Genomic DNA, 26,699 nt, shown 5'->3' with positions numbered 1-26,699 from the left:
CGTTTTAAGTGAACTAAAGCGGTGAACTACAATAATTATAATTGACACGGTCGATAAACTCGATTAAAATGATAATGCATGTTTTAGTTATGGCGATTTAGCGATGCATGCAACATATAAATAAAATGCAAAACATAAAATAAATCCGAGTATGGCCTTCCTAAAATAGAAAATCTAATTAACTATTACATATTCGGAAACCAACTCCATTGGTCCCTTGAACTTCTGTTTAGGCTCGCATCTCGAGGTAACACCGTCTTTAATGGATTTCCTTCTTGAGTGACACCGTCTTCAAGGAACTCTGAAAAAAATAAATTACATAACAAATTACATAATTTCCTATTATACATTTGTAATTAAAATAAAAATAAATCTATTAAATTACAAAACGGTGATACGAGATCACAATAAATTACAACCGAATAGATATTCCTATACATTTCGGGCAATACCAATTAAAAACTAAGGCCATACTAAGTAAAAATTACATAATTCAAAAATTACATAAAATAAAATTATGACAATCATAAATAAAATGCAGCATTATAATATGTATGAACATGCCCAATTTTATGCTAAATCGCCTTTATGGAGCCAATATCGTATATTAAACGGTTTTTACGGATTTGCGTGATTCAACCTTTTAAAATCACAATAAATTACGTAAAATCATATTTATGCACAAGTTAATCACCCTAACCAACTTAGGACTCAAAATTAGTCTCCACTAACATATTGACAATAATTAACTTATATTGCTTAAAATTGTTCATTAATGGACTCAAAATTACAATAAAATGCCATAAATTTCAAATAAATCACTAAAATATCAAATAAATTTGAAATTTAAAATTTAAACTCTTGAACATTCTGGAAAAATACCATGACACTCATAATTTTCAAAAACTTAGGTTAAAAGTTCGAAAAAATTATCGGAAAAACTATGTTGCGGATTATCGGATTTATCAATTATACGCATAAAAACATGATAAAATTATAGACATCAACTTTTCAATTTTAGATCTGCAAAAGATAATAAAATGAAATATGTGACGTTTTTCCTTAGTCATGAAGTATGTTTTAGCAATTATTCACTAATTAAGTCACTATTTATGCTATTTTTCATCAAAAATTCGTAAATCATGCATAAAGACTTCATTATAGCCTATTATTTTACACACATCTTGTAAAATTGCATGTGACAACATACTAAATTTCTATGATCATATTCGAAATTTATCTCATATTAACCTATTTTTCATCTAAATCCGATTTTTAACATGAAAAATCCATATTTCGAGCATAAAAACTCCAAAAATTCTGAAAAATTACAGATCATCAAAAAATAATATATGTGAAAACATATCCAAAAATCACTGGAAAATTCGTAGTTCAGCTAATTTTCGTCCAAAAATGACATTTTTATCCTAAAAATCACATTTTAATGCCAATATTAAGTAAAATGAACAATAAAATCCATAAATTAAACCAAAATATCCTAAAACATTTTAGGACCAGAAATTTTAACATGCATAATAAATTTCGTGATATATCATAATAAACACAAATTTATAAGTTTTATATGTTAATCGTATAACTCGGAAAAACTATAACCGATTTGCATGCAAACAACCAAAGGCTCTTGATACCGCTTGTTAGAAATCTATATCTCATAAATTAACATATTCATATATGTTACATTTAATTAGTCATAAAATTAAATACAAATCTTATGCATGCAAACATAAATAGTTAAGTGAAGAAATCGGTTCCTTACATTGGATGTTTCGGATATTTGGGCACTAATAAGGTCACCTACCTTACTTAGTTCTTGAGCTCTCCAAATATTGATGAACAAGGATTCAAGTATAGAATCCCTCCCAAGGAATAATACCCAAGATAACCCCTTAATAGATTAATATTATTAGATCTAGAATAATAATAATCTTACTAAAAATTGACCCAAAATGTTTATTTTGTACTCTATTATTTCGGTAAAATAGAGGAAGGAATTTTTGGATTTTTTATATCTCTCTAATTTCATAAGATGTGTAGAGAGTTTTTATTTCTTACACTAGAAATAATAATTGTATGAATGAATAATGAAAGACCCATTTGGCTGTCTAAAGAAGGCAAAACCGGTTGGTGTGGGGAGGATGCCCTATGCATGGGCTTGATTCTCTAACCAAGATTATAGGCATGCAAGGCTATGTTTGCATGGCTATCATTAGGCTTTATAATTATGTCTTCCACTTATAAATAATCAACACAATATTATCCTAATGCTTCCTCCATTTCGGTACACATAAATAAAATCGATGAGTCCATTTTATTTGTGATTTTTTCAATATGTCACATGTGACACATTACATGACACCTTATTTATAAAATGTATTTTTAATAATTAAAAATCAACATATTAATAAAATATGTCACTTATAAAAATTGTCACAGTAATTCATAATTACTTGTAACAAAAATGTTTCCGAATTATAAACTACAACATTCTGTACTTATAATAATTTATTCATTTTGTTTCAATTGTTTCCGTAAACAATAATTTCATCTAAGTAATAAAACAATTCGATCACTTAGACCGTATCTTATTTAATCAAATTACAATGAGACACGTAAATATCACCTCCAAAATCGTCCGTCAATTTTAAGTAATTTTAATCAACCCGTATCGTCATACGATCAATTAAATATTCAATTAAGAGTGTTACCCTTTAGGTATGACCTAAGGGGATCAACTGATCACCACCGTCGTACGACAGTAATGTCAAACTCTAGTCAGCCAATCATTACCGATATGTGTGGACCAGTTGACTGTAAAATTATTACATCCCACATGTATTCTTAAGATGAGATTTAAACATGTGATCATCATGATCGACAGTTGTGATCGCATTATTGTCGGAGGACACATATTCCAACATTTAGGCCACCTACCGATCTGCGGTCACGGGCCACCTGCACGCCAAGTCAGTTTATGGACATGCAACGGTCTTTTTGAAAGCCACGCTCGGCGGCGTAAAAATGCTTCCGACCGGATCGTTTTAGATCGGTCGATTTCGTCTCGGCAAAGGTCTCAAAACGATTAGAGATGTTCGGAGTCGCCACCAAGCATTTGTGAGATGCCTGGAACCCGTTCGAAACCACTTTATACCTAGGTCAATCAAGGCAAAAAGCGGTGCTTGACATAGGTACTAAAGATAAGGACTCGCCCCCCTTTTAGCATTCTATGCCTAAAATGACTCTCGTGCGCCCCGGATAAGGCCATCCACTATCCAAAGGTTCTGAGTAAGGGTTGAGGGTACGTATTGGGAAGCCCTTTAATCGGACACCCAATCCCGTCCGCGTTAGCGGCCTTTACTAATCGATCGTGGTTGTTTAAGTGCAAAAGTTGATAAAACGGTTTAAATGCTGAATGCACATCCAAAAGTTTAACCTAACAAGTGAAAGTTTGCTAAGTCGGTTTGTTTATGCATGTACCAAGAAATTGGTGTCAAATTTGGATTTAGATTGATTTGCATGTGAAAACGAAAATTAAACATCCATTTACCGAATTCGAATTATGATGCTTAACAAGATCCATTTATTGAAAAAGGGTGTCAAATGACAAAGTGTAAAAAAACTTAAACTTGTCAATCTGATCCGTCACATATTCGGATAAACCGTAATCACGATCGTCCTAGACAAGTACCAAAATGGGACATAACAGTGCCAAGCAGTCCTGTTAAGGCGCAAGCCTATCGGCGAGATAAAGGGCTCTGCCCTGGTTTTGAAAGATGGAAACAGACGGCCGCTTGGGGCGCGAGCCATGAGCCGACCTAAGGGGGCGTCTTATGGTTCTTGAAAAGGTTATTTAAAACCGTATTTATGATGAAAGATTTGCAAATGTTGTTTGCATGACTCGGAATAATTAAAATTGTGTTAGTAACATTCGTTGTCGGATTTGCATGTTTGAAAAATATAGTTTACAAACAAAAATGTAAAATATTTGATTTGAACTAATCATGTTAAGTTCATTTCTTTGTAAATAGTCAAGTTAATCATCGTACTCGGATTAAACCGACATGGTATGAAGAACCAAGGATGATTATGAATTATGACTAATATATTTACAAATGTAAACAAATGAGAAAAATGGTAAATAAAATAAAAGGTGTTTAAAATACCCTTTAAAATGTAATTAACCAATAATATCATCGAGTCACGGAATAAACCGTCATGGTATAAAGAATCAAGGATGATTTTTGTAATGGTCAAAATATGGTTATCATAAAATGAATTAAAATGGTAAATAAAAGAAAAGAATTTCTTTTAAAATGTAATTAACCAATTAATATCACCGAGTCACGGGTTAAACCGTCATGGTACATGGAACCAAGGGTGATTATAATTTATGGCTAAAAAGTTTGTCATAAAAACGATTTGAAACATTTGAAATGGTAAAAACCGATTGCAAATAAGAGATGAAATAAAGAGGAAAGACGAGAACAAACACGGATGCGTCTGACCTGGACATCTACAAGAGGCGCGAGCCTCCCTGCATAGCAAGGAGCTCCTGTCTCGGGCCAAAACTCAGTTTTGGCTCGTCTAACCTATATTTGAATCGTGTTATGTATTTCTCATGCATATATAATATCGCGTGGGAATTATGGGGTGTGAAGGTTGGTATTTATAGGGAAATGGGGGTGGTAGCAAGTCGGTTAAGTTTTCTTGCTGGCCAAGGGCATTCCTAAAGAGGCGCGAGCTACCTTGAGATACAAGTGGGTGTATTGTCCCTTTCGCAAATTTGGATTTTGCATTTGTTCTAACCAATGTTTTGTTGGTTGTGATTTTTGGTCTTTGAGGTTTGCTTAGCTGCGTAAGCTTCCTCTTGGGTGATATTTGGGGTAGGTAATTTGTGTGCTTGACTCGGATTTGACCCGTGTGAGTCGGGATTTGAATTTCGAGTCGATATTTAGCTCGGTGTCGGTTTTGACTCTAATTAGGGTCATTTTAATGGAAATGACATGATAAAGACGGTCATGGCATTATTTTCGACACTCGAGATTTGGTTTGACTAGGGTTGACTCAGGTTGACTCGAGTTGCGGATTTCTGAGTCGGTTTTGGGTCCGAAGATGGTTTTAACTCTAATTAGTGTTGTTTTAAAGGAAATAACATGATAAAGACATTCATGGAATTATTTTTGACATTCGGGATTTGGGTTGACTCAGGTTGACTCGAGTTGCGAGTTTCTCAGTCGGTTTTGGATCTGAAGACGGTTTTAACTCTAAATAGTGTTATTTTAATGCAAATGATGTTAGAAAACCATTTATGAAATCATTTCTCATATCCGAGTAGTACATTAAACCGTCTCATGTATAGCCAATCCACGCACGCATATCAAAAACACGTTATAGTCCGATCATCATCGGGTGGTTTTTGGGAGGTGCAGATACTGGGTATCTACAGATCACCACCATGAATCCCCTATGAACCCATGACACCATAGGGCCTTAATCTATTTTTTATAAATCCTTACTTTACTTTCTTTTTTTACTTTCATTTCTTTACATTTCATTGTTATAGTAGTGTAGCTTTATACCTCAAATTTCAACCCAATTTGTGACACCCTAAGACATAGCTTTCTACAACCGATAACTTAAATCAATATTCGTCCTTTGGGATCCGAACTTTAATTTCCAATCTAGTAAGAGTAGTTTGTTTAGTTATAAATATTGTTTTGGTTGGTTGACTTAGACGACAAAGTTTCGAACCGTGGGGACAAAGTTAAAAATGGCGCCGTTGCCGGGGACGGTGTTCAATTGAATTGTTGTCACTTGTTTTTATTTTTATCTTTCTTGACCTTGGGGAAGTCAAACTCCTCAAGGTAGTTTTAATTGTTTTCTAGTTGTTTGCTTTTTGCATGTATAGAAGATCACAATGTAGACCTTTGCCTATTGATCCCGAAGTTGAAAGAACCTTGACCAATCTTAGAAGAACCACTAGAGGGGCTTCAACAAGTTTGGGTATTGGAGAACTTGTGGATATCGGTATTGTCAAATCGGATAGTGTTGTGTTTACCAACCTTTTTTCAAGAGAAGGAGAGGAGAACACAACTCAAAACCAACCACAAAATCAACCCACAATGCCTAGATTTTCATCTCATTCCGTACCAACCGAGGAGAACCTACCGAATGGTACTCCAACACCACCTTACTTAACCGGTAATTTCATTGCCAAATTCGCATTCATACAACTAGTTGAGAGAAGCCAATTTGGAGGGATGCCTAGTGAAGATCCTCATCTACACATGGAGACTTTTTATGACTATTGTGATGCAATCTCTCAAACCGGAGTGACTCAAGACCAAATTTGATGGGTGTTGTTTCCTTTTTCCTTGATCAGAGCCGCAAAGCAATGGTTAAAGAGCCTAGACAAGGCTACGCTTGGAATTGATCATGGAAGAAGTTAGCACTTGCCTTCTACAAGAAGTTATATCCTCCGGAAAAGACCAACATGTTGAGAGCCCAAATCACCGGGTTCAAGCAAAGGGATGAGGAATCATTATATAAAGCATGAGAGAGATTTAAGGATATTTGTCGCTCTTGTCCTCACCATAGACTAAGTGAGTGGTTTCTTGTTCAACAGTTTCGGAACGGCTTATATGAAGACTCACAAAATGTGCTTAATATGGGCTCCAATAGGAGGTTCACAGAGGTTGATGACAACCAAACATGGGCCTAGATCGAAGAAATGGCGGTCCATAATTCCTAATATAGTAGGCCATGAAAGGCCACTAAAAGAGGGAAGCATGAGGTGGATTCCATCACACAACTGGGTGCTCAACTAAGTGCTCATATCGACATCATCAACTTGAAGTTTGAGAAGGCCATGGCTAAGCTTGATGAAGCCTCCAAATCACCCAAACAACATGTTAATCCTATGATGGCATCATCCTCAATCCCAAATGAAGTATGTGAAAGTTGTGGAACCTTGGGACATGATCAAAATGAATGTTGGGGAACAAATGAACAAGTAAATGCTTTCCAAGAATATAAAAATGGCACCCCTTAGTCCAACTACTATAATGAGAATACCAAATTCCATCCAAACCTCTCATACAAAAGCCAAAATGTCCAAAACCCTCAACCCACATACACACCACCTCTAATGAGAAGTCCTACTCAAAGACCATACTACAATCAACCCAATGACCAAGCCTTTGATGTCCAAAAAGCGGTCCTCCAAATGCAAAAGAGCCAACAAGATTTCTTTGCTCAAATGCAAAGGGATAGTCAAGCCAAAGAAACTACCATCAACAATATCCTTGCTCACACCAAAATGTTGGAGACTCAATTGTCTCAATTAGCATCTTCTAGCTCCCAAAGACAAAAGGGACAATTACCTCCTCAAGGTAATCCTCTCACAAGATATGAGACCGTCAATGCTATCCACTTGAGGAGTGGTACTAGATATGAGGGGCCAAAGATGTCGATTGAAGAAGGTATTGTTGAGAAGAATGACAAGCAAAGTGATGTGATTGAACCACTAAGGAGAAATCATAAGGTGGTACAGACATCTACCAATGACTCATCAAAGAAGAGAAATGAAGAGAAGGCTAAAGAAATTAAGAAAGAGCCTATTGTGATTAGACTTCTATTCCCAAGTCGTCAAGCTAAGTCCAAGTTTGATGAGCAACTTGGAAAGTTCATGGAGATTGTGAAGAACTTAGAAGTCTCTATACCATTCACGGAGCTAATCCATCATGTTTCGGCCTATGAGAAGTACATGAAAGATATCCTTACCAAGAAGAAGTCCATCCGAAAGTTGGAAACCATTGCTTTCACAAAGGTGAGTAGTGCAATTCTACAAAGGTGTTCTCCTCCAATGCTCAAAGATCCGGGAAGTTTCTCCATTCCATGTACCATTGGTGATACCACAATCAACAAGGCACTATGTGATCTAGGTGCAAGTGTGAGTGTCATGCCATACTCGGTATGTGAAAGACTAGGAGTGGGAGAGCTCAAATGCACCAACATGACCTTATAAATGGCGGATCGCTCAACAAAGAAACCACTAGGGGTATGGGAAGATGTACCCGTAAGAGTTGTAAAGTTTTTCATACCAGTGGACTTTGTCATTGTTGATATGGAGGAAGATTCCAAAATTCCAATCATTCTAGGAAGACCATTCCTACACACTGCCGGAGCGGTGATCGACGTGAAACATGGAGAGCTCACACTTGAAGTAGGTGATGAGACAATCACCTTTAACCTTGATAAGATTATGAGAGCTCCCAACTTGTTTGAACCATGCTTTATGGTTGATCACTATACTCGGAAGGGTGAGAAGAAGAAGATGGTATATCCATTCAAAGAATAAGGGAAATATGGGAATATCAAAGAGAATGGCAAACACACACCGCCCAATTGAAAGAAAGATATTGATGATATTGAAATGGCTCTATTCGGAGAGCATGGAATTTTTCACAACAACAATGAGAGCTTGCAAAGCTCACTCATGACAAGTAAAGATAAAGGCCTCGTTGGCCATGATAACAAAGAAGGAGAGTTGCTCTTTTCAACTCATGATTTACCTTACATAGGAGAGAAAGCAAATGAAGTTTACGGTCTATGGGACGATGAATTTGAGGGATTGGTTAATCCCTACATTGGATATGCTATAAATCTAGACCAAGGCTTGATGGTTCTTTTTCAACACTTTGACTCGGATTACCACAATGAAGACAACAATGTGCAAAGATCTATGCAAGACCTTTACCATGAGACTGGACAAGCCTTTGACTACTTCTACAAGGTGTTGAGCAACATTAACAACACCTTGGCTTTGCCTCCTTGACACCTCTCCAAAGTCCTCCCTAAACCACCATTTGTAAATATTCTAACCTCTCAACTTGCATTTCATTTAACTTATACATTACTCAATTTTTGCATTACATTTTACATGCTTTGCTTGACGAATTTGCGTGACATGAGAGCAAGTAAGGGAGGGATTTTAATGTGCTTCAAATGTGTAGTGTTTGATGATCAAGTGTGGGGAAGCACATGTTTAGGCTAACCAAGCCTTTGTAATGCTACCCAAGAAAAATTGAAGAAGAAGAAATCACACGGGGTGAAGAGCCACGAGCAGACCTGAGCTCGTGCGAACTAGGAAAGTGTTGAAAAATGAAAAACTGCTCTGTAAGAAAATATGCCCGAGCTGACTTCAGGACGAGCGACTCAAGGCCAAAGTCGCCCGACCTCAGCTTAAGTCGTGGGGACTGGAGGGGTTCTCAATTGCAAAATTTGCACTGGAAGACAATTTGCCCGTCTCAAGCTCAAGTCGAGCGAGTAAGCTGAAAATCCGCCCTTCTCCAAAGCCCTCCAAAATATTGATTTTCCACTGCCGAAAATTCACCTGACTCAACCTTGAGTCGCCCGTTCCTACCTGTTATATCACAAAACACGGGACCAAAATCCCTCTTCTTCATTTCATTTCACTTCATTCAAACATAAACACCATTATTTCCCTCACTTCAACCTTCAAACCCTCATCCAAAAACAACAATCTCTCATCCTAATTTACCAAAATCAAGTCAAAACTTGCTCAAAACAAAAACAAATCGCTCCTTCATCAACATAAGACCATTCAAACAACATTTTCTTCAAAAAAATCAATCAATTTCTCTAAGGTTAGTGAAAATTCGAAAAAACCCAAAATTGATTAGGCATTCAATTGAAAGAAAGAAGCATTCAAGCATTTACTTCGTGTGTTGATACAAGAAGGGAAGCAATGGCAAAGACCAAGGGAAGAATCAAGGCAACAAAAACACCAACATTGTCTAAAAGACAACAAGATCTAGCATCCAAAGCAATAGTCTTGGTACAAAGGGAGCAAGCTACTACTTCAACCAACAATACTATTGAGGAAGCTACTAACTTTATCCCGGAAGTGGAACAATTGAAGAATTATCCGGAGGTAACTTTCTTATCTGATAAACATAGGAATTCATTCGAATCCCTAGCCAAGAAGAATATTCTAGCTACAAAATTCATATGTCAAGAATATTTGAGTAAATTAGGTGTTCTTGAGCAAACAAAGGCATTTTTTGAGTCCATGGGGTTAGCAACCCACTTTGAAATGAATGAATTGACATACCCCTCCTAAACTTTGGAATTCATTAGTTCCTTGAGGGAGTATAAGATTGCGGCTCGAAATTATGTAGAATTTCGTCTCCAAAACAAGACTAGAACGATGCTCAAAGGTGAATTTGGTGAAGTGCTTGGGCTTAAGAGGTATGACCGGTTCACAAAGAAACCGTTGGAATTTGATGCCGAACCAATTTGGCTAGCTATCTGTTGTCGTAAGTTAACGACTTTCAAAGTGCGTCATGCCTTGTACATTTATCATCCGGGTATAAGGTATTGGCACAAGTTCGTGGCAAACACTTTGATTTCTAGGAAAGAAGCCAATCACTTGACGGAATTAGACTTTGTTTACCTGAAGTTTTTCTTGAATGTTGGTGGGAAACCTAAGAGTGAGTATAATGTTCTCCAACTATTGATCAAAAGATGGTTGGATATTGAGAATGGGAAAGATGGTGCGGCTTTCATTGTTAATGGAGGCTTGGTGACGTGGTTGGCAAAATATTTTAGCCCGGATTTCAACAAAGATAACACTTATAAATCGGTTAAAGGTAGCCACCTTTTTTTACGTGAGCAGCATGATTCACAAGTTTTAATGGGTCAAGCATGATAACTTGGACCATACCTATGAGCGGCTCATTAAGGATGCCAAGTCCATTGTCTTACCAAGTAAGATTTGTTGCATCTCCACCCACCGGACCAACTACCTCATCCCCGTTTCCGAGCAAGCCGAGAACATCATCAAACAACAACAAAGTCAAAGAGAATAGCCCTCCTCCTCCATTGTTACACCACCTTATCCCTTTGCCTACCAAGAGTTCAAAGCTAATAACACTATAGCGGGCGATGACTACTTGACCCAACTAATGCAACATATGCATAAAGAAGCTTAAAATGATCGGGTGAATGCCTATTACGCCCAATATCCACCCCTATACCATCTTAGGATTGGACTCCTTGATCCTTGGACTTCTTTGCCGGATTGGGTGGATAGGAAAGTGTTCTTTCCTAATACTTCTCAAGATGAAGAAAGGGATACAAGCAGAGAGGAGGAAGTTGATGATGAGAGCGGGGAAGGTAGTGGGTTTTGCCAAGATGATGAGGAAGAAGAGCAAAGTTCAAGTTCTAGTGAAAAGGATGATGGTGAAACCTCCGGTTCCATTGAGGTAGATGATGATGATGATGATGTCATGATGAGTGATAATTGATGGTTGACAAAGCATGAAGGAGGGCACTACAATGCGGGGTTGATCACTTATGTTAGTACCAACCTATTCCATTGTGAGTCTCCTACCCCTCTTTTTGCTTTGTTTTTGTCTCATGTTTCCATGACTTGTATAATATTTAAATTACACCACTTTGAGAGTCATTTCGGGCTCTTGATAGTTTTGAATTTAGAGTCCTAGCACCACTCAAAGGACTCCCACCTTGGTCCCATTGAGGTATTTATCTTTTTGCTCCCACTACAAGAATCCAAAATGACAATGTTCATTCATGCATTGCATTTCATGCCTTGTGAATGAACTTACCTTTATTTTTACACTAGCAATAGTGTTTTGTCCGGTTTGGGGAAGTTCAATCATAAGGAATGCGAGTTAATTCAAATTAGCTCTCTGAACAATAGAAAACATGCATCATGTAATATAGTTTAGTTTGCATCACTTGTATATATTTATCACATGTACAAATCTCACATATAGTTTGCATCTAGTGTAGAATCATGCATCATTCATTTTATTGCATTTACACAATTCCCTATTGTTTTGTCCATTGAGGACAATGTCCATTCTAAGTGTGGGGATGGGGAATTCTAACACCTTCTAACTCAAAAATTCAAAAAATGATAAAAATTTGAAAAATTTGAAAAACGCATAAACATGTTCTTTCTTTTGTAGTGTAGAAATGTATATATTGTATATATTTATTTATTTGTGTTCACCCCTATTACATTGGACCGACTATGCCACATCCGAGTCATGAGGAATATGAAGACCGCAAGGTATGATGTTTCCAAATCTACTTTTTCCTCTCTATGTTAATGACAATGTGGCTTCTTTTTGTTTGATGCGGTAGAAACCAATGTTATTATAGGAGTTGCATTTAGATTTGTGGCATACTAGTGATAGTAGCATTTGCATTAGGTTGTATACATGTTAGTTGCATCATGGCATGTAGTTGCATTTTAGGAAAAATTTTCTGAAAATGTCTAGTTGGGAAGCTTGGCAAGTGTATATAGGCCCTTGTAGATAATTTTTCTCCTTGTGACTTTTTTTGCTAGAATACCTTCAAGACACCCTAGGATGTGTCATACTAATATCTTTTGACCCATGGACTAAGGCCTAGTCATGAGTACCTTGTGGTGTGATGACTCATTGGCTACCGTTTAATTCAAGGTGACCCTTGACGCCATGCGACCGTTCTTTCATTGCTATCATCATGTTTTGCAAAATACAAAGGGAATGGGCACAAAAATCTCCAAATTGAGTTCATGTACCAAAGTGAAAATCAAAAAGTTTGCACGAAAAATTGCATCAATGAAAATAGGAGCAAAAATAGACTCCTATGCTTTAATAAAAGTGCCCTTGCTACAAAATGGGGTTACTTTGAAAATGTTCAAAAATGCAAAGAAATCACAAAGTATCAAATTGCCAAGAATAAAAAATGGCAAAGAAATGTTCTTAAAAGTCAAATGCCACAAGAAATTGGGGGGAAGCAAAACAAAAGAAAACTACCATTGTGAAACTCAAATCATAATAATCCCTTTTATCCATTGATGAATCCTTTCTTTTTTGCATGGTGGAGAGGGGACGACCCTTCTTCTTGTCTAGGCAAGAGGGGGAATTCCGCGATCCGACAATTTTTCTAACACCATAGGGAGCCTACTCTTGACAAAAGCATTTAGCGATTGAGGATAAAAGTACCCTAGTTTGACAAAACTTGGAGGTGATTTGTTGGTATCCTTTTGGACTTATTACCTTGGAAAACAATATCTATAATGTAATATGTACCCTTAGATTGCTTCCCCTCTAGATGATTTCCACCACTTAGATGAGGAAAGTGGCTATTCTTTTTATAGATGCATCCTCTATTTGATCTTGTCTGCTTAATTGCTTTGATGTATCGCCATTTTGGCAAGCCCCACATTGCCTTGCAAGAAAGCATCTTACCTCATGAATGTCTTTTTGTGAGTTGAAGGGGCGGAGTGAGACCCGCTAATTGTCTCACATCGGATAGTAGTATTAAATAAAGGTCATAATTTTAGTCACCTCTTTACTCGGGATGAGTAAAGGTTCGGTTTGAGGATATTTGATGTGACTCATATTTGTGCACATTTAGTCCCCGAACTAGCCTCGTTCTTATGCTTTCTAGCGCTTATTAGGGTCGTTTCTTATCTTTAGTTCCCTACTTTGCATATTCTTTGAGGTTTGGTGGCCTTGGTAAGAGACGATTGCTAACCTTGCACTTATGAAGCAAAGTAGAGCTAAATGGAGCACATCTAATGACCAAGCATCAAAGAGGAGATCATTACTAAAGGGCTAAGTGAATAAATGAAGTAGAAATGGAAAATGATGAAGAGCCTCACGACCTCCCATCGATCCCCACGAATCCTTGGACAGTCAAAGAAGAAGAAGAAGAAGAGCTGATCGAAGACCGAGCATCTCAAGCCTTAATGCGGGCACTCAAGCCATAATCCGGGCAGCCCGAGCCCAGGTCCGGCGTCTCAAGAGTTGATCCGGGCGTCTCACCATCAGGTCGAGCAGCACGAGTTTGCTTCAACCACAATCCGGACGGCTCTCCCTAGGACTTGTAAAGCACTAACCATCTTCTTAGCGAGTTAATCGTCATTTAAGCCCTTAGTTACCCTAATACTTATACTCAGTATAAATACCCCATTGTGTTAGGGGATTAACTATCAATTTTACCAAGTTAGAGTTTAGTATTAATCAAGTTGTATTCCCGTAATTCAATATTAATCAAATCTTAATTCCTCATTAATCCTTCAAGTGTTCTTAATCTTAATTGGGTAATTTAAAGACTATTTGGGTTTATTGAAGACTTGACAACTCTTCATCATTCATCAAGTGTTCTTCAATTATTCTTTGCTTATTATTTGGATTATTCTCAAGTTGGTATAATCCTTTTTACCCTTACTTAATTATTACTTTACTCATTTAACATGTTTAACTTTGCTAATATAATTGACACCTTCATTAGCATGTTAACCATAGTCATGAGTGAGTAGTCTCCTAGCTAGGGTTAATGGGGGATTAGGGGAACTATAACATGGGGGTAGATTCATACTTAATCTAATATGTTATCATAATATTGCTTGCTTGTTGTAGTGTTAACCTATGCACATGTTATGCTTGATAAAATGCTAGACTATGAAACCTTAGATTTATACACCTCCTATCTATTCAACAAGACTTGTAAGTATAAACTAACTCGAGTCTTGTTAGACCATGCATAGAAGTGAATAGGAAGAAAGTAAGTCGACTTGTAGGTATTGTACAGTCTTGACCGACTCGGCTCCGGGACCCAAATTTTCCTATGGATCGTAAGATATAAACTAACTCGATTCCACTACAACAATAACTTGCTTGGAACTATGAAAACATATTTGTATGATCACCATCATGAATCCCCTATGAACCCATGACACCCTAGTGCCTTAATCTATTGTTTACAAACCCTTACTTTATTTGCTTGTTTTACTTTCATTTCTTTACATTTCATTGTTTTAGTAGTGTAGCTTGATACCTCAAATCTCAACCCAATTTGTGACACCCTAAGACATAGCTTTCTACTACCGATAACTTAATTCAACACCCGTCCTTTGGGATCCGACCTTTACTTACCACTCTACTAAGAGTAGTTTGTTTAGTTATAAATATTGTTTTTGTTGGTTGACTTAGACGACAAAGTTTTTGAACCACACCAACCATGTCCTCAACATCTTAGCTCCTCTGCCGCCTTTGCAGCGCACGTCCTCACCACACGTCCTCGCCACCTTATCTACCGCCTTTGTGATTGTCGTTACAATCATATTCTTTGGCCCTTTCTCTCCATCCGCTAATCAATTAAAACTGAAAGTTACAGATACTGATAATCATTATCGATGGCTCCTCGATGCCAACCACCAACTAGGCTTCGTATTTGATTTTCAAAATTCCAATTTCTAAAGTTAAATTCTGGTGTTTTTAAATAGAAAACTTTGAGTTTTAAGTTGAAAACTATGGGTTGTTACTTATGCTTAATTTAAGTTTTGTTAAAGTGTCCCATATCGATGTTTTAATATCGTGGAAGTTTTAAGATCAAAATTCACACTTTTAACTTGAAAAATTTGTATAATTATGATGAAAACTGAAGGTTTTAATCTTGCTTTTCCTCTTTAAAATAAAGAATTATTTTACTTACGTTAAGTATGATTTTAGATTAATAACTACTAATTATTTTTAGTTTGAAAGTTTAATATTGTAGGTTAAAAATTTATGGATTTGCATTGACTATTTGTGTAGAGGTGTATGGTGGGTTGTGCGTCGCCGGAGTGGAGGTCGTCGTTGGTTGAATAAGTGCTGGCGGGGTGTTAGCATGTTAGTTGTGTGTTTGAGAAGATAATGGTTACCATCTAACTATTAAGATGGGCTTGTCGGTTTTCTTTCCTTTTGAAAGTATTTGATTTTGTGGGGGGTTTGTAGTTAATGGGCCGATGTTATGCTATGAGACCGTCCTATTAAACAATTTGTGAATATTCACCCCCCCCCCCCCCTCTCTCTCTCTCTCTCTCTTCTACCGCCGCTCCTTTCACACACTCGCTCAAATTATTTGATATCTCTCTCGCACAATAGCACCATTAAATCTTCGATTAATTATTCGTCTTCATACATGGAGTATTGTATATTATATGGATTTGAAAAAAAGAAAAGGTAATGTATGTATTTTTTGCAGATAATTGAAGGCTATTATAGACGATAATCCAACACTGTATATTAATATTATTGTGTATGCATATTTTCAATAAACCTATTTTTTCCAATAATCTTATTTTTCTAAAAAAATACTTTTTTCCCCTTTTTTATTGTAATAATTTCTTTAATTTTTTTGTGGTATTTTTTGTTTCATGCAATTTCAAAATGTTTAATTATTTCAAACCTTATAAAATCATTCATGGGAAACTTTGCTAATAAGCTATTGAATTTTTACCTTATCATAAAAAAAGCTATTGAATTTATAGATCTGGTGGCCGATTTATTAAAAATGTTGTAATTATATATTATTTATTTATAAATTTATAGTTATGATAGTTATTTATGATTATATTTTTTAGTGTTATCAGGAACATTTATGCGATATCAAGTGTATCATGAGATTCATCACATTGACAAAACTTCTTTAAATGATGCCTATGGAATTGTTATTTGAGTTAATTAATTGATAGAGCACAAAGAAGATAAATTTATTATTTCTGATTTTAGATTAATGTTATAAAATTTGTAAATTATAAAATGGTCATGTATATTGAAGCAAGCAAATTAGCATATGTCAACTGAAATAAAATAATGAAGAGTACGTACGCTCCATAAATTCAGGAAAAGAAATGAAATTTTGAAAAGTTGACTTTCAACCAAAGAGCGACACCTCAACTTTGTGCTTGTTGCTTTAATAAAGAGAATAAATTGCGGTAATAATGGGGAAATTAGTTAGGTGAAAGGGGGGTTTAATAATATTTATAGGAATTGGGAAGTCAGTAATACGTGTATCACGCCAGTGTCTAGAAAATTCAATTTGTGTTGTGATAGAAATCGAAAAGGCTATTCTACCCTTTATTTTCTTCTGAAAAGTTAAAGTACAAAAGTGTTTGGACAATTTTGTCCAGTTATTGAGAGAGCTTGAAAATTGGTTTTCTGGATCCTCATGCTGCCACATCAGTAGTATGAGGGTCTTCTTTTATAAATGTAATGACTGCAATAAAAATCATAAATAAACAAACAATGGAAAGCATAATAAATATGTGATTTAATCCAAACGTAAACAACCTAATGTAACAACGTAAAAATCTAGGATGGAATATTTTACATATTAGACAATTAATTACATAATTTACATAACTAAAACTGCAACTAAAACAACCAATATAAGAAGAATAAAACGCATAAATACAAAACAAACAGACCCCTACACTGTACGAGTCAGGAGTCGTCCTCTGACTAGAACTGACACGTGCAACGCCAGGGTACAACATGTTATTCATGATTTAATTCCAATTATTATTCAAATGACTCAAATTAACTATAAAAAATACCAAATAATATCCGTAATTTCTAAAACATGAAAATACAGCATACAACCATTTTTGCAAGATTATAATTAATTATGTACAAATTGAATCGAATTATTTCATAATTATTCCAATTAAACATGCGAAAACATGAACAAATTAAATCATACAAACATGCACAATTTAATCAAACTTGGCAAATCATCATATCCATGCTCATGTTTCGAAATCTACATCAATTGTTAACCAAAATTAAACAATTTCATCATTTAATTGTAATTAACACAAACTGACAAAGCAAACACCGTAATTATATCAAACATACCAAAGATTTAAACTATAACTATAAACATGCAATTTAGACATAAAAGACATGTTATAATTATAGATCTAAACATTAGCATCATACTAAACATAGATCTAATCATACCAATGTAGATCTAGCATAACTGTTAATAAAACATATGTACACGATGCAAAATAGAAACTAAATAAATTAAATCTTATCAGAAAACAAATCACAACAACAAATTGGTCATCCATCGACCATCACCACATATACTATCCCATCTTCCTCCATAACTAGTTTTACACCCGTGCGTTGCAACGGGGTAATTAACTTATTTATAATGTGTTACATTCTATGTCTAGTTATTTGTTTACATATGACTAAAATATCTTTTTTGAAATAAAATAAAAGATAAAATACTTTATTAATGAAAAAAGGTTGTAAGGCTTAATATTTGTATGTTATTGTTGTAACTGACGCATGCCGTTAATACAAACTCTTATAAGATCTCCATAAGATAATACTTGAGAGACTCAAAATATTTTGGATTGATACCAAAGTTCAATGACACTCTTATTTATAGTGATGGGATCACCCCATCTTAGGAATTATGATAATGTTTTGATGTTGGACAATTTAACTATTTATACGTAGTATTTTCATCACACCTACATTATTTTTCAATGTGGGACAAATAACATACTTAGAAACACACCATATTTTCACACCTAATTCGACATCAAACCTGGTTTAATAATGAGCAAATACTATACTATCTATTAATATTTGTAGGTTTATTTTTCTACTTTTTTTATTATAATTAAAATATGTGCAAATGATACGAAATTATACTCTAATGATATCATTTTTTTTTATAACAAATCTAATTATTTAATTTTCATAATTTTTTTACGATACTTTTTTTTCTAAATATAAATAAAAATTATAAACATCACTAGAATATAACATAGAAAATATATAACCTATTATGGAGATAATGATACACTTTCTTAAAAGCTCTCTAAGACATACTGAAGAGACTCAAAAGATTTTGAATTCATACGTAAATTCCAATGATGCCTCATATTTATAATCATAGAAATACCCCATCTTATGCTAATCTTTTGGTGGGACAATTCTATGATTTATACGTAGTATATTCACCACACCTACATTACTTTTCAATGTGAGACATAAATTACTAATAAGTACACAATTTCTAATATGTGCAAATTATATAAAATCTATATGTAGTAATACCCGTCATTTTAAGGTTATAAGACCCTTTGTGTGTCTAAGTAGTGAGTCGTCAAAGTAGTAAGTGGAAAGATGGTCGCTCGTATAAGGTCAAATTCAAACTACTATATCTAGAGTTGTAGAGCTTCGATGGTGGTGATTCGAATTGGAGGTGAAGTCTTATTGTCTTATTTTCCCAACGCATGGTCACAAGTTTCATTCCGATAAGTAACGAAGAGATGGTGGCCGTTTGAAATTAAGTGCGCAAAGTAGAGTCGCGCTAGGTGTTTTGGTCAATCGAATATTATGACCTGTCGATCGACTATTTGTCATATCCGAAAGTTTTAGCTTGGTTTCTAATCTTTTAAATGTCTTTCTATTTTAACCTAGACCTATAAATACCCAACCCCCATCACCATATAAACTTTTATTAGTTAAAAAAAAAAACACAGACACATATTTCACTTGAAGATCGAGTGGATGGAGAAGAAGGGGAGCGTGGGATTTACTTTACCTAGTATATCGTCTCAATTAATTCTTCCGTATTCGTAAGTATTCTAATCATTGTTTAATCAATCGTTTGTCATAGGATGAATCGTAACTAATGATTAAGACCGAACCCTAATCATAGTAGTACTTATTTATTCGATCCATCATTAGATTGTACAATATATAATTGATTATATGTTATGGTTATTGCATAATTAGGACATGGATTCATAAATGAGCGGTTCTAGTTCCTTAACTGTTCTTATTACAGAGTTTTGCTATTAAGGTAGGAATTCCCTACTCACCATTGCTATTATATAATTTCATATTGTTAAATTAATTCATCGTATTGTGATTATGAGCCACGAACTGTTGTTGAATGAAGGTGTCGTTGGACACGAATGCAGGTGGTCGATCGACGTCGAGTGTTGGTCGATCAATAATAGGTGCTGTGGTCGATCGACGGTGGGTAAATGTCGATCGATAGTCTTTGTTTCCGTTGATTGAGTTGTGTATTACTGTTTGGTTATCGTTTGAACATAATTAGTATGCATGTGTTTACGAGTTGATTATATTATTATGCTTATATCCTGTGATTGCTTTGAGGAACGGTGTTAAGAGAGTTGTGCCTTGTTGTTGAGCACAGTGTTAAAGAAGTTGTGCTATATTTGGTATGTGCATGGTGTTAAGAGAGTTGCGCCATACTTGCTGACAAGAGTAGCGGTTGGCCCATATAAGATGGGAGACTGGGCACTCATTTTTATTGTCTTGCTATTATTCAAGAGTTACAGTTGTCTTTTACATTTCCTTTACTGTTGGTCATTTGTCTTTTCTTTATTTTACCAATACTCAGTGGTTGACGTGTTTGTGTCTTGTGTCAAAAATGTCACCTATTTCCGGAGTGGCCTGTGTTGATCCATTCTATAGTTTCCGATTGAATGGGGAGCAGTTAATAATGGAGGTGCAAATTAGTAGATGAGTATGATACTTTACTTGGGGACGGTTGGACGAATGACGCTGAGATGGAGTCTAGTGTTCACAAGTCAGAAACATTAGTTTGATCTTGTCATTTAATAAATTTAATTTTAATTCGTTATATTTTGTCAGATGGTTTGAGAATTTTATTTTATTCAACTCTAGACCGTTTGATGTGACTCTTATTTGCGTACATTTATTCCCCTAATTGAACCTATTTTGCATAGTATTCTAACATTTCATGGCCATTTTATCCGTCAAATACTTTCTATTTTGCTTTCCTAGTGCATTTTATATGTCTTATAGAAAAGGAGAATGAGACGGAATTCCCGTCTCTCGTGCATATTAGGAAGCTTGTTGACGATCTTGGATGGACTAAGTATGAAGAGGAGGCAAGCATGATGACCAAAGATGAAGAATAAAAGAGTATATAGAAGGATCATTGTCTCAAAAGCAAGAAAAAAGGAACAACAGCTCAACCCGCGCGGGTCAAGCTCAAGTAAAACGGGATACTCCTCAACCCGCTCGAGACAAAATCAACCCGCTCGGGTTGAGGCTCAGGATGCTCGTATTTCGCTCGGGACGAGCGGATTGTTGGAAAGAAGGATTTTCCTTGCTACGTGATCCGCACATATCCCTCGAGACTTGCATTTCCCTACTCAACACTTAAGCATTGTTATTTACTAATCTACCCTTGCTTAACCTAATGATGTACCACTATATATAGGGGTGTAAACGAGCCGAACCGAGCTCGAGCTTACCTATGATCGAGCTCGGCTCATATTCTAAAAGTCGAGTTCGAGCCCGAACCCGAGCTCTTGAAATCAAGGCTCGGGAGCGGCTCATATAATATTTTACGAGCCCGAACCCGAGCCCGAGCTTTGTTTGTGTACTATTTTTTCGAGCATTATTTTAATTATAACGTAATTTTTTATTTAAAAATTCAAATTCAAACGAGAATATTATTTTTGTGTTAGCTTATAATAAAAGTTATTATGTAATTTTATCTTATAAACTAATATTTTAATTTATTTATTTTAAAATTGATACAATTTAAGTAAATATATTGAAAAACATTAAGTAATTTTAAAAATAACGAGCTCAAACGAGCTCCCGAACCGAGCCTTAGTGTGCTCAAGCTCGGCTCAGTTTGGGCTCAGCTTAGTTCGAGCCCGAGCTCGAGCTCAGTTTGACCGATCTCGAGCCGAGCTTTGACCGAGCCGATCCCGAGGGCTTGTCGAGGAGGCTCGGTTCATTTACAGCCCTAACTATATATACTGCATTTGTAATAATCAAAGGACCAAGTTTCCTTTGATTAGATTAAGTTCTCTTAGATTAGATTAAGCCTTCATTAGGAGTAGATTAGAATAGATTACTCTTTAATCTTTCCACAAATCACACACTAAGTTTATTATTGGGTAATTGAAGATTATTGGGTTATTATTGGAGAATTGATAACTCTTCATCAATCAATCAAGTTTTCTTCTATTATTCTTTGCTTTATTATTTAGAATCATCTTCATAGGTATAATTCTCTTTACCCTTGTTTAATTATTGTTAATCACTTTCATTTATTCATCATGTTTTGCTTTGTTAATATGATTGACAACCTTATTAGCATGTTGAGCTTGATAATGAGTGAGTAGTCTTCTAGCTAGGATTAATAGGGAATTAGGGGAAACAAACATGGGGAATGATTCATGCTTAATCTAATATGTTTTCATAATTATTTTTGCTTGCTTGTTGTGATTTCAACTTATGCACATGTTATGTTTGATAAAATACGAGCCGATGAATCCTTGCATTTTTAACCCATCACCTATCTTTTCAATGAGATTTGTAAGCTTATACACCAACTCGAGTCTCATTAGACCATGCATAATGTTGAATAGGAAGGACTAAGTCGACTTGTAGGTGTTGTACAATCTAATCGATTCAGCTCCGAGACCCAAACCTTCTTAGGGATTGTAAGCTTATACACCAACTCGATCCCATCACAATAATAAATGCTTGCATATAATTGAGAACATGTTTGTATAATCAACTCCCATGATTCCCCTATGAACCCATGATATCCTAGCACTTTTAGTCATTTGTTTACATCTTCCGTTTTATTGCTTGTTTACTTTCCATTGCTTTTATTAGATTAGAACCATCAACTCATTACAATTGTGACAACCCCAAGCATAACCATAATTAGATTGAACAATTTTGAGTACCCCCGTCCAATGGATCAACCTCGACTTAACCACTAACTAGTTGTTTGTTGAGAAATATAAATGTGTTTGATTGAGAGCCCCAACGACACACTCATCAAAATGGCGCCGTTGCCGGGGACGGAGTTGTGTATTTGAATTATTCTTTTGTCTCGTTTTAGTTGTGCTTCTTTTCTTGAGTTTTATTGTACTTGTTTTATTTCATTTGATCAACATGTCTAAATTTACTCTTTGGCAATTCGAAAATGAGTCATTTGATAAATATATTGCAAGATTTGAAGATTATATGACTCATGTTTGGCATCATGGTTTTACTCTTTCAAATTATGAATCATGTTGTGTTGTTTATAATGGCATGAACCTTGAAGCCCGCAACTTGGCATTTCACTTGAGTTGTGGTAGGATATGTGGGATGAGTTGTGAGGAATTTTGGGAATTTGTTGAGTTTATGACCACCCATTGTCTTAAGCAAACTATACATGGCATGGATTGCTGTTCATTGTGAGAGGTTAACCTCCCCTATTACTGGTGAAGAAATCAGAGAGGCTATGTTTTCTATCCCAGGGAACAAGGCTCCTGGCCCTGATGGGTAGAGTAGTCAATTTTTTAAGGATAATTGGGATTTGGTTGGAGGGGATATTATTGCTGCTGTCAAGAATTTCTTTTGCTATGGGAAACTTTTGAAGCAATGCAATGCCACTACAATTACCCTGGTGCCTAAAGTGACTGCTCCTGAAACTGTCCAACAGTTCAGACCTATTGCATGCTGCAATACTGTGTATAAATGCATATCCAAGGTCCTCTGCAATAGAATTAGTATGGTCTTACCTGACATTGTTAGCCCTTCCCAGGGAGCTTTCATCAAAGGGAGGGATATTGTTGGCAATATCTTAATTTGTCAAGACTTGATAAAGCTTTACAAGAGGAAAAGTTGTTCTCCCAGAGCCATGATGAAGATTGACTTACAAAAAGCCTATGACTCTGTTGAATGGGAGTTTGTGGGTCATATGTTGGAAGCCTTGGGTTTCCCTGAGAAAATTTGTAGGTTGGTGATGCAATGTATCACAACACCCTCTTACTCTTTATCTTTGAATGGGGAGTCTTTTGGGTTTTTCAGAGGTAGAAGGGGACTCAGGCAGGGGGACCCTCTCTCCCCCCTCCTGTTCACTGTGTGCCTTGAGTACTTGAGTAGGGTGCTTATGGTGGTGCAAAAGCATTCAAGGTTCAAATTCCACCCCCTCTGCCAGAGGGTAAAGCTTTCTCATATTTGCTTTGCAGATGATCATATTCTCTTCTGCAAAGCTGACAGGGATTCTGTGGGATTGATGATTAAAGCTTTCTTAATGTTCTCTAAGACTACTGGGCTAGTGATGAATAAAGGTAAATCTAGCTTGTACTGTAATGGAGTTGACAGTCAGGCTCTCAGGGACTTGGAGAATATCACTGAGATGAAGAGAGGACAAGTCCCATTCACTTATCTTGGGGTCACTGTCTCACCAAAACGTTTATCTGTGATGGACTGTAACAGGCTAGTGGACAATGTTGTGGATCGAATTCGAGGGCTTGGCTCTAGGAAGCTCTCCTATGCTGGGAGGACTGTCTTGATCCAGTCTGTGTTGAGCACCCTTCATAGCTATTGGGCCAGGATTTTTATCCTCCCAAAGACTGTGATATCCAAAATTGAAGCAATTTGTAGATCTTACCTGTGGCATGGCAGTGAATCAAAAGAAAGCCCTGCACTTGTTTCATGGGAGAATGCCTGTAAACCCATCAAACAGGGGGGCTTAGGTTTTAAACATCTCCACTGTTGGAATGTTGCAGCTGTAGGGAAATATGTGTGGTGGGTGGCTCAAAAAGCTGACCATTTATGGGTGCGGTGGGTTCACTCTATTTACATCAAACAGTAATTGGATGGACTATGAACCTGGTAGTGGCAGCAGCTAGGCTTGGCGTAAAATTTGCCAGGTCAAGCATATTATGAAACCTCTTTTTCTTTCTTTATCTGGTTTGGAGCAGTATACAATCAAAGCAGGGTATCAATGGATTAAACCGGATGGGAATCTGGTGCCATGGTACCCTTGGATGCTGAATAAGTGGTTGATTCCTAGACAAGCTTTTGTTGTTTGGTTAATTGCTCATCAGAAGCTTCTGACACAGGACAGGCTTATCAGGATGCACATCATTTCTGAAAACAAGTGCTTCTTATGTGGTTTGCAGGAGGAAAGTTTGAATCATTTGTTTCTTGAATGTACATTTAGCAGGCAGTGTAGTGATATGGTCTCGCATGGTGTGCACAGACTTCCTATGCAGATTATCAGGTGGTGGACTGAGTGGAGACAAGCCTCTGCTTGTAAAAAGAAAATTATTGCCATGATTCTTGCTAGCCTGATGTACCATATCTGGTATAGCAGGAATTGTAGCAGGATAGAGGGATATGTGTTTAGACCTCAGGTTATTGCAGGAAGGGTGAAGTGTGATGTTCAAAATCGTTTATCACAATGTAGCATTCGTACTAAAAATGCGTCTGTATTAGCATGGGTAGAGCATATAAGTTGTAATTGAGTCTGGTTCAAGTAAGACTCGAAGTATGGTTGTATGGGACTATTGATTATTTTAATGAGAACTTACATTTTCCCAAAAAAAAAAGGAAGGTATGGAAACGATAAAAACCACATTTCAAAAATTCATTGAGGAAAACTATGTTGAAAATGAGATTTGTGAGAATGAGAAACCTTCATATAACCTTGAGTCAACCTATTATGCCCACAACTTTGCCCCTCCTTGGGAAGATGGAGTGCTAGATGAAGAGAGTGATGATGATGTTGAGTACATTCTTGATTGTGAAACCAATGCTTGGATGCCATCACCTTACTCTTCTTGTGTATCAATGAACCCAACTTTCATGAAACTTGATAATTATAGGCAAAGTGAGATGAGATGTATGAGAGCTTGAGTGAAAACTCACCCTTTGAGGATGACATATTGGAGGCAGACAATTGTGTTGAGCTTGGTGAGCCTTGTTACGACAACCCCTTTGGTAATTGACCTTGTTGGGATGAAGAATATGAGGACATTTGGGAATCCCAAATAGACACCCTTGAAATCACCTTATATGATAATGAGAGTACTTGCATTGGATGTGGTGATTTTGACTATTTGGAGAAGGAGTTGAGTGAATTGCCAACCAACTACCCATTTCATGTTCCTACCATCCATCACATCTCTTATGATTTTTGTCATAGTATATTCACATGCTTGTTCGGTCTTTTACTTGGGCATTTTTTAATTGTATAATCTTGTGTTGCTATGCATGCCTATTCATGTCCCACTCCCAAGAATTTGACCGATTTCTACGTGCTTTGAGTGCTAGTGATAATTTTCTATGAAATTGTTTAATGGCAATCTTCGGTTTGATGGAGTTCCTCAATAACCATTAATTTGTATATATATGCATTTAGTGTAATTTTGCATTCATTCATTCGTTTAATAAATTGCATAAGGGATAAAATAGAGGGATCTCATATTTTAGTTGAGCTTTTTGAAGGAAATTAATGAAAATGAGAAGATGGAAAATGTAAAGAAATGAAGAAAATGGAGATTTTGGGCTTGTGAACATCTTTTCTATCATTAAAAAGGTGTTGGGTCAAAATTTTTCGAAATCTGCGCATTCCGAGTCCAATCCGCGCGGATTGAAATACAAGAAAAAAAGAAAAAGCTCGCTGACCAAGAATCTGCGCAGATTCTGAAGAAAATAAGCGTCCCAACTTCCAACCTGAGCGGGTTCATATCAACCCGAGCGTGTCCAGCAGCAACCCGAGCGTGTCCATTCCAACTCGAGCGAGTTCAGCACAAATTTGCAGAATATATTCAGGAATCCGGGCAGATCACTCATGACCCATTCGTGTTCAGCTACTAACCCGTGTATGCCCTTATTTTTCAGCACAACTTTGCTCTACACTCACATCTCACCTACCATCTTCATCTTCTACCTTCAAGCTCAACCCCAACTCACAAAAATCATCCAAATGAGCATCAAATCCAACCAAATCACCAACAAATTACTCTAAAAATCATT

The 26,699-nt window shown here is 36.2% G+C and overlaps 1 non-coding gene across 1 annotated transcript; it reads right to left on the bottom strand.

Annotated features, from left to right (window-relative positions):
• Nucleotides 1-6,511: 6,511 nt before the first annotated feature.
• Nucleotides 6,512-6,618, bottom strand: LOC141635783 (small nucleolar RNA R71). The gene has a single exon (XR_012540443.1). It is a non-coding gene; the product is annotated as a small nucleolar RNA R71 (small nucleolar RNA).
• Nucleotides 6,619-26,699: the final 20,081 nt, after the last annotated feature.

Source organism: Silene latifolia, chromosome Y (genome assembly GCF_048544455.1).
Source record: "Silene latifolia isolate original U9 population chromosome Y, ASM4854445v1, whole genome shotgun sequence".
In the NCBI taxonomy this organism is placed as follows: domain Eukaryota; kingdom Viridiplantae; phylum Streptophyta; class Magnoliopsida; order Caryophyllales; family Caryophyllaceae; genus Silene; species Silene latifolia.
This window is presented reverse-complemented; position numbering and strand designations above follow the sequence as displayed.